Raw genomic sequence first — 10360 nt, forward strand, 5'->3', positions numbered from 1 at the left:
GTAAAACAGTTTAACAGACAAACCGGTTAACAAACATGCAAACCAAATAGCTAATAATGCATTCACCCACAACAACACAAACACCATAACACAAGATATTTTGATGTGGAACCCCAAATGGGAAAAACCACGGTGAGATGGAACTCACAAGTAACTATCTGTAGAATAGGAACCAGATCGGTTAAGGTCTTACAATGTTCTTTACCAGAATAGATCCTGTTAGGAATCTCAATCTCTGTTAGGAGATAAGTTTGATTAAAGACTACCTTTCTAGAGGATTTTAGATTCACAGATGTGAACCACCTTGTTAGAGGATTTACAACAGGCTTTTGGGCCTACCCGGTTAAGAGCTACAAACTTGTCAAAGATGTGAGTAATCAACAAGTGTTTGATCTAGCTAATAGCACAAACCGCTCAGTTAGATCCTTGATAGCTCGTTCTTAATGCACTATCACATTACTTCAGTCTTCTACACATTCATAATATCTCCAACTCCTCAACCACCTTAAACCCTAGCCGCAATATCAGCTATCGCAACAACAATATCAACAACAACATAAAACCCTAGACATGATGTCCTTATAAAGGAAACTTATTTCATGTCGGTCTAATAGGATTACATTACAATTTCCTAGGTTCAATGAACTTGGACATACTAGGTAATACATCACAAAAAGTATCGCTACAGTGTCGGCACCGTCAAACAATCAGTGGGTGGTAACTCATCACAAGCATTACCGATTCATACAAAATGCCGGTTGCCGGTTTGACAAAAATGAAGACTGGTAGAAATGTGTTATGCCACTTTAATCACTCATACTGCTTGAGGTCAACATGCCGCTTCAGACCGGGAAACACATTCTACAAAACATCAATAGTCTAAAGACTATAATACAACATACCGGTTGGAACAAATGCTGGTTGTGTTCTAACTTATACATATAAAGAGGATCTTAATGCAAGTGTGTGTCCATCAATGACAATCACAACATAAACATAAAAAATGCCAACAATCTCCCCCTTTGTTATTGATGGCAACACTTAGGAAAATAAAATTTTGACATCTAAGTGTTTTACAACAAAATCATGCCATTAGCAAAATTGCTCCCCCTAAGCATATACACTATCCCTTTAACAATACAATGTATAACAAATTTGCGTATAGAGCATAAACATTGAGATATATAGAGCATATAATCAAAATTTGATTACCAGATACTTCTCCCAATAGAATTCTTCTCCCCCATTGCCAACAATGACAAAGTACAGCCGAACAACCCTATTTTCATTTGATATTAAAAATAATAAAAGTTTATGACAACAAGGAATGATACTTGTCAAAAATAGATTTAAAGTCCTACAAGAATTGTTTCATTGACAAAGACCAGGACTCAAGTAGGGAGGTGGCTACTTCTTGCTCTGTCTGCATCTAGGAGACCTGTTCTTCCATGGCATCAATTTGTGCTCATCTCCTGTGTAATAGTTAAGGCATCCAGGTTCAGATAGCACTTCTGAAGAATTTGCAATCATGGGAGTAGAACCAGTTGTAGCTCCTACAAATCTCTAGACCAAGTGCTGATCTCTTGCTCCATTTTTGCTGACTGGATGTGAAACCGGTGAATGGTTTGCCCATAAGTTGTAAAGGAATCATAAGGCAGCTTGAATGTGCTCAAGTAGGACTGCAAGTCCTTTTCAAGTTTTTGCTTCTGAGCTAGCACATCCTCATAGAACAGATGGGGTTGGCAAATTTTGCTGAGTAGCAAATTCCCCTCATCTAGAGCGTCCCTTATATCCTTTTGTTCTTTCTTCAGTTCAGTCCAGAGCTCATTCAACTTCTTCACCAGAGCTATATTAAGAGCTTTTTGATGCTCCTTCTTGACATTAGCCTCTGCTGCCTCTTCAAGGCTTTGCACCTGATCATCCACTACTGTGCATAGGAGCTTAAGTCTAGCTAGTGATGAATCGGTGTTTGGAAGATTTGTACCGGGTATCAAACCGGTAAGCGTATCCATAGCTACTTGGATTACATCCTGCTCCTTCTTTTGTCGAATGATTTCAAGGTGATCTTGAGCTACCTTGATGCTCTACATTAGCTCCGCTTCACTTGCAGACTAGAGATCTATAGGACTGGTGAGGTCAGCTAGTTTGGCTTGACTCCCGGTTGCCTTCGGAGTCTCCATCTGGGTGCTCTTCGCCGCTTCTCCTGCCTTGTCCTCTTCCTCTTTCTTCTTCTCCGCTTCTCTCCTCTTCTTTTCTTCCTTGTCCTCCTGAGCCTTTTTCTTTTCTGCTTCTTTCTTCTTCTCCTGTTCCTTATCTTCCTCTTCCTTCTTCTTCCTCTCTGCTTCCTTCTTCCTTTCCTGTTCCTTATCTTCCTCTTCTTTCTTTTTCTTTTCATCTTCTTGCTTCTTTTTCTCTTCTTCATCCTTTTTCTTCTTCTCCTCTTCATTTTTCTTCTTCTTCTTCTCCTCTTCATCTTTCTTCTTTTTCTCTTCTTCTTCCTTCTTCTGCTTCTCTTCTTCATCCTTTTTCCTCTGCTCTGCTTCTTCCTTTTCCACTTCCTGTTTAGCTTGTTGCTTCTGTCTTGTTTCCTCAAATGGTGTTTCCTAAGTATCATCCTCAACGTCCAGAGCATTGACATCAATGGTGTCGATCGGTTCTACAACCAGATTTCCTTCATCATCAAATACTTTGTTCAGTTTGGATATAACTAGTTCTTCTTCAGCTTGTCGGTTGGCCAGACATGTTTTGTGAGTTTGGACAGCAGTTCTCATATACAAATGAGTATCTTTTTCGACATCAGCAACTCTACCTTCTAACAGCCAGAGTCTTCTTTTTCTAGTGAAGAAGAGTCCTTTATTTTGGTCAATAGCATCAAACAATTCAGAATTTGACAAGTCGGGAAAGTACTGTGCAAAAACTTTCTCCCTAATTTCCTGTTCTTTCTCTATGGCAATGCGCCATCTATTGTCTAATGACATATATAAAGAATTCAGTGTCTGAGATTTGATCTCTAAGGGCGACCGGTGATTAATACATAAATACTAAATTATTTCCTTTTCAACTGCTTCCTTTTCATCCTCATTGAAGTCATCAAAACACTCAAGTCATTTAGCACTTTTCTCCTAATATTCTTTATTGTTCTTTGACAATGTGTCAAAGGTTTATAGGAAGAGATATCTATATTTACCGGTACAGATGATGTCGGCTCATTCTTTGTCTTCCTCTTTGCTTGAAGTGTTTTCTTTGGCTTTTCCTCAGACAAAGTTTCTTCTGAGTCTGGACAGGTGTTCCTTGTCTTCCTCTTTCTCTGGAACACTTTAGCAGGTGTAGCTTCCGGTTTCTTCTTAGCTGGTGACCGCTTGGTCACTTTTGGAGTTGCAGTAGTAACCGATGCTGATGCTGCAGGCATTGCCTTTGCCTTCTTCACTGTCAGTTCCTTTTCTTTCATTGCTGGTGGTTCCTCAACCGGTGCTATCCTTTCTAGGTAGGTGCCAATTCTCTTCACCTTAGGATCAAGCGGTGAGGCAATAAGGGTAGAGGCATACCCTTCCAACATATCGTACATCACCTCATAGCCCATTGGCTCCACTTCCTCCTGTCTAGGCTCAATAGCCTCCATTATGCATTTGTCTACTTGGATGGTGAAGCAGATATCGTCTTCATATTTCTTGACGATGTTGCCTGATATCCTCACTTTTTGGCTCATTTTCCTTCTGAACTCACCAAAATACTTGTTCAGAACATCAGGGTAGCCAATTCCAATTACTTCAATGCTTTCCTTGATTTGCTTGGTCACCGGTTGGTCACCAGACCATTGGATATCTCCTACTCCTGGAAAGTAGCCTTGGAAATAGGAGAACAACCCAACCAGTAGTTGTCCAAACTTGAACCTAAGTGCATTATCCTGTTTGATCACCTTCAGATTCAACAAGAGCTGTCTCTGCATACCGGTGCACAGATCAAATGATGCATCCTCCTTTATCATCCGGTAAGCGACATTTACTACTGCGGTAGATACAGAGTTAATTCTGCTGGCTGAGAATGTCCGGTATCCAATCACCATACACGCATACTTAACCAAATCATCCTTGATGGAATTTACTGTCATGCCACGTGAGTCGCTCACAGAACTGGTGAGCTTAGACATTTCAGTTTTGCTTACCGTTCTTAGGGCTGGCACTTCCCCTGTGTTTTAGAATTTGGTGACTGCATGAATTGCCTGCGGCGTGATGTCATGTGTTCTCTCCAGTTACATCTTATCACCATGAACTATGCTCAGAATGATCTGTATATGATCCTCTATGAAATCTTCCAGGAAGTAAACAACATTGTGGAGCTTTTTCTTCTCCAGAATATTAAACTCCAGTTTGATCTTCTTATCTTTACCACAAAATAAACCTAACTGGGTGTGGATAGCTAGAGACCCTAGGTCTTCTATTTTGCAATCTATGTAGTCAGAAATCCCCTCTTCTACTATCACACCAGCCAGAACTTGTGATAAGGCATTATACTTGGACTTCTGTTGAATAAAACCTGCAGACTTGACAGATGCACTAGAACTGGTATGAGATACGGAAGCCATGATAGAAATCTTAAGAACTTGAGAAATACCTTTTGAAACATGTGAAATTAGGGCTTGTCGATTCTCCTTCACTTTACACTCCGTCGGTTGCTGAATCACCGCTTTGTGTTCTCCACTTGACCATTTCTAGTTTGAATTTGAATCTCCTTCGCGGTTTCTCAATTTCTCAAAATCTCTGCTCAAATCTCCTTTTTGTCGCTCTGCTCTTTGAAAAACTTTTTTTCGCTCGAAGACTGATAGTGAGAAATGATTTGAAAAATGCTTTTAAACATATTGCTCACCTACCGTCATTAATGCTCCTCCATTAGGGCGTAAACCCTAATTTTGCCTTTTTACCATTTTTTGGTCTTTTGCCAAACGACAGGTATAACATACCGGTTAAGGTCTTTTGCCGGTGTAAACCGGGGGTTCGAAACATTTTGCCGTTTGCTCCCCCTAAGCTTTTTTGAAGCTTAGTTTGTTGGTTCCGTGATTTCCACACTAGGTGCAGAAACTGATTCCTCTTGTAACACCGCTGGTTTCTTCTTCCAGGTTTTGTTCATATCTGCTTCAACAGTGTCAACATCAATGTCTCCTTCCGGAGTGACCGATATATCATCAGATATGTCCTTTCTTGATCTACAGAATCTGGCAATGTGACCCGGTTTGTTGTAGTGATAGCAGACCAATCCAGGTGCTCTCCAAGGTCCATTGTTCATGTTCCCATTCTTCCTTCTGTATGTTGCAGCAGTATGACCATGACCATGACAGATCATACAATTTTCTCTCCATCTAGTTGCCGCTTGATAACCACCGCTTCTTGGCTGATGATTGAAGGCATTAAACTGGTTGTGATTCTGGTTCACAAAAGGTTCAGGACCAGCTCCTTGGGTCCTCTGAGGATATCTTCCGGTGTTATTCATAACAGACTTGCATTCAGATGCTGTATGCCCATACTTGTTGCATGCATAACAGTTACCATTGAATTTATAGGATCTAGGCTTATCATTTAGGAAATAAGGAAAATTGTTGTAAGCCTTACTCCTACACACATTAGGAGTATGTTCTTCTTTAAGACAGTTGAAACAAACAAGTTTAAACTTTTGCTTACCTTTATCCTTTAATGCCAGTTGTTTCTTTGATGTTCCAGCATTTGTACCAAAGGTCTCACCTTCCTCATGACCGAAATAACCAAGTCTATTGGTATTCTTGATCGGTTTGGTAGATTCAAGCTTTTGCTCTAGCTTGACGGTACTCTTGTTGAACTTAGCAAGTATTTCCTTTGACTCAAAGAGTTCTTTGGAAATAGCAGCATTTGTTTCCAATAGGTTTTCATTCTTAGAGATGGCAGTGTTCAGTTCTCCTTACATGTTTTCCTTTTCCAGCTTGCTTGCATGGAGTTGAGCATTTAGGGCACTCATCTCGTGTTTCAGCTTGGAGATCTCATGATCTCTTTCTTTCACTAGGTCTTCAACTTTTCTCTGTTCTCAAGCTCTTGACACATCTGGATAGTCAGTCCTTCCAACTCCTTTCTTAGGTTGGAGTTTGATTCATTCAACCTATTTACTTCAGTAATTAGGGCTTCCATGTATGCTTCATCTGAAGAACTATTTTTAGATAGCTCCATTATCTTTTCTGCATGTTCTCTTCATTTTGCTTGAGATGCCTTGTATTTGACCATAAGATCATCATAGGCTTGTTCAGACTGAGTGAGCCGATGGGTAAGTTCCCTCAATGTGTATTCCCCATATCTCTTTCCAAGTGGTTAAACTTATAGAAAGGTTGGCTCTGATACCAATTGATGAATACTAAGAGGGGGGGTTGAATTAGTATGCCAAAAATCTTTGCACTTAAACACTTTGCAACACTAGCAGTAAACCGGCAAAACAGTTTAACAGACAAACCGGTTAACAAACGTGCAAACCAAATAGCTAATAATGCATTCACCCACAACAGCACAAACACCATAACACAAGATATTTTGACGTGGAAACCCAAATGGGAAAAACCACGGTGAGATGGAACTCACACGTAACTATCTGCAGAATAGGAACCAGACCGGTTAAGGTCTTACAATGTTCTTTACCAGAACAGATCCTGTTAGGAATCTCAATCTCTGTTAGGAGATAAGTCCGATTAAAGACTACCTTGCTAGAGGATTTTAGATTCACAGATGTGAACCACCTTGTTAGAGGATTTACAAGAGGCTTTTGGGCCTACTCGGTTAAGGGCTATAGACTTATCAAAGATGTGAGTAATCAACAAGTGTTTGATCTAGCTAATAGCACAGACTGCTCGGTTAGATCCTTGATAGCTCGTTCTTAATGCACTATCGCATTACTTTAGTCTTCTACACATTCATAATCTCTCCAACTCCTCAACCACCTTAAACCCTAGCTGCAATATCAGTTATCGCAACAACAACATAAAACCCTAGACATGATGTCCTTATAAAGGAAACTGATTTCATGTCGGTCCAATAGGATTACATTACAATTTCCTAGGTTCAATGAACTTGGACATACTAGGTAATACGTCACATAAAGTATCGCTACAGTGTTGACACCGTCAAACATTCGGTGGGTGGTAACTCATCAGAAGCATTACCGATTCATACAAAATGCCGGTTGCCGGTTTGACAAAAATGAAGACTTGTAGAAATGTGTTATGCCGCTTTAATCCCTTGTAACGCTTGAGGTCAACATGCCGCTTCAGACTGGGAAACACATTCTGCAAAACATCAATAGTCTAAAGACTATAATACAACATACCGGTTGGAACAAATGCCGGTTGTGTTCTAACTTATACATATAAAGAGGATCTCAATGCAAGTGTGTGTCCATCAATGACAATCACAACATAAACATAAAAAATGCCAACAAAATCATCTAACAAAATAGTAGAAAGTGAAAATGTAAAAATTGATGAATTTGCAGAAAGAAATGATGAAGGAAATTCCAAAGAACCAGAAGATTATGAAGAATTTGTTTATGTTCAACCGAGAAGTCCTACTGAGAAAGTTGTTGAAGAAAATGAATATAATGTCCAGTTACCGAGTGATGAAGAAGATCATACAAAACCTACCGAGCCTATATTAGCCAAATATGTCAGAAGACATCATGCAAAAAGTCAAATTATAGGAGATAAGGATGATCCAATGATGACAAGAAACAAACTAAGACAGAACACATGTTTAATATCTAAATTTGAACCGAGAATAGTGAAAGAGGCATTTAACAGTGAATATTGGGTAAATGCTATGACAGAAGAGATTGATCAAATCAAGAAGAATGACACATGGACACTAATCCCAAGACCAAATGACAAAAATGTAATCGGTACTAAGTGGATTTTCAGAAACAAGCTAAATGAGAAAGGTGAAGTCATTCACAACAAAGCAAGACTAGTTTGCAAAGGTTATGCTCAAGAAGAAGGAATAGATTATGGTGTGACTTTTGCACCTGTGGCTAGACTTGAGGGAGTGAGAACATTGTTGGCATATGATGCTTTCAAAAATTTCAAGGTATATCAAATGGATGTTAAATCTGCATTTTTGAATGGTATACTAGAAGAAGAAGTTTACATTGACCAACTTGAAGGATTTGTTGAAGACAAGATTAAAGATCAGCTATGCAAACTGAACAAAGCTTTATATGGTCTGAAACAAGCACCTAGAGCATGGTATGAAATATTGCACTCTTATTTGATCAAGATTGGTTTTATAAGAATAAGTGAAAACAACAATATGTACATGAAGAAAGATGAGGACAATGGAATACTGATCTCAACCATATTTGTTGATGACATTATATTTTGTGGAAATGACTCCTTATGCAAGAAATTTGGAAATGAAATGTGCAAAGAATTTGAGATGTCACTAATCAGTGAGATAAAGTATTTTATAGGTTTACAAATATTGCAAATGAAAGATGAGATTTTCATTACTCAATCCAAGTACATAAAGGAAATCTTGAAGAAATTTGGAATGGAGGATTCTAAAGTAGTAAGTACTCCTATGACTACTAACTATAAATTATCAAAGAATGATGAATCTGCATTTGTTGATGAGACACTTTACTGATCTATGATTGGAAAATTGCAATATGTTGTGCATAGTAGATTGGATATAGCACATGCAGTAGGTATTGTAGCAAGATTCTCTACAGATCCCAAGGAGACACATATGACAACAATCAAGAGAAATTTCAGATACCTAAGAGGCACTCAAGATTATGGCTTAGTATATCAGAAAGGAAATGATTTTGATTTAAAAGTTTATACTGATGTTGATTGGGCAGGCAACATAGATGATAGGAAAAGCACAAGTGGTGGAGCTTTCTTTTTAGGAGAAAGACTAGTAAGTTGGCTTAGCAAGAAACAAGGATGTATCTCAAAGTCAACAACAGAAGCTGAATACGTTGCTACAACATTGGACTGTACCAATATAGCATGGATCAAACAACTGTTGGAAGGTATAAATGAGAAAGTTACCAAGCCAGTAACTATATTCTGTAATAATACTAGTTCCATTAACATTTCAAAGAATCCAATGATGCACTCTAAGACAAAGCATATATCTATAAAGTATCATTATCTTAGAGAAGAAGTTAAAGAGAAGAAAGTTGTGCTGGAATATATCAGTTCAAAGGAGCAATTAGCAGATATTTTCACAAAGTCATTGCCAAGGGACACTTTTGAGTATCTCAGAAGCAAGTTAGGGGTCCTACCCCTATCTTCTACTCACTGACCGAGTTCGGTGAAAGCATCAATTTGATGAATCTACATAATATTATGTGTGGATTGATGCTGATTTATGCACTTTAGGAGGTCACCTAAAGTTGTGCAGGAAAAAGTGAATTGAACCAGTTACTCTGATCGAGACTGAGATGTTACACAGCAAGGCAAATCACTTCACAAGAGGAAGTAATCATGATTTAGTTCTTTTACTTTTTGGCATTGTTGTCAAAGGGGGAGAAGACTAAATGGTTGAAAGGCTAAATGGTTGACTGAATGAAAGCCCTAAATGATGAAAATAACAGAAGACTAATGAAAGGGGGAGAATATTGCAAAAGAAACGGAGAAGACTAAATGCAAGTCAACAGCTCATAAGCCTAATGAAAAGGAAGAAGACTTCAGAAGATTTTAACAGAGCAACGATAACAGGAGAAGTCTTACAACAATCTGAATCTGAATCAATTTAAATATCTTGTTGGTATTTCCATTTAATTGTTGGTTTTGCCATCAATGCCAAAGGGGGAGATTGTGGGCATTATAGTAAGAAATATTGTTTGCATTTCAATATCAGGAGATTGTTGATATTCAGTAAGGATATTGAGAAGGTTGTTGAAGATTATTGATATAATTGAAGAAGGATGATAACTATCTTTATAACATTATTTTGTCACTGATGTCAAGAGATTGATTATCTAATTCAGTATGATGTTGCCATATCTTGAGAAGATTGATTAGAAGAGAATTAAGATGTCGGTAAAAGACACAGAAAGAATGTGATGAATAAAGGGAGGAATAATTTATTCAACGAGCAACTATTATCGAGTTAGACAATGATAAGATGATGATGTTTAGATTGTTTTGATATTCTACATATGTTGTTGATTGTAAGGTTTATACTATACTATGTCACCGAGCAAAGAACCTAGTCGGTAAACCCTAAGGTTATCGATATCGGTTAATGAAGGCGGAATGTCTACTGAGTAAAGTTTAGTATTTACCGAGTTGCAACCGAGTTACGACAGTGCGCATGGAATGGATAAAAACATTATTTAATGAAGGACAATG

The sequence above is a fragment of the Cryptomeria japonica genome, chromosome 10 (assembly GCF_030272615.1).
Source record: "Cryptomeria japonica chromosome 10, Sugi_1.0, whole genome shotgun sequence".
NCBI classification, from domain to species: Eukaryota; Viridiplantae; Streptophyta; class Pinopsida; order Cupressales; family Cupressaceae; genus Cryptomeria; species Cryptomeria japonica.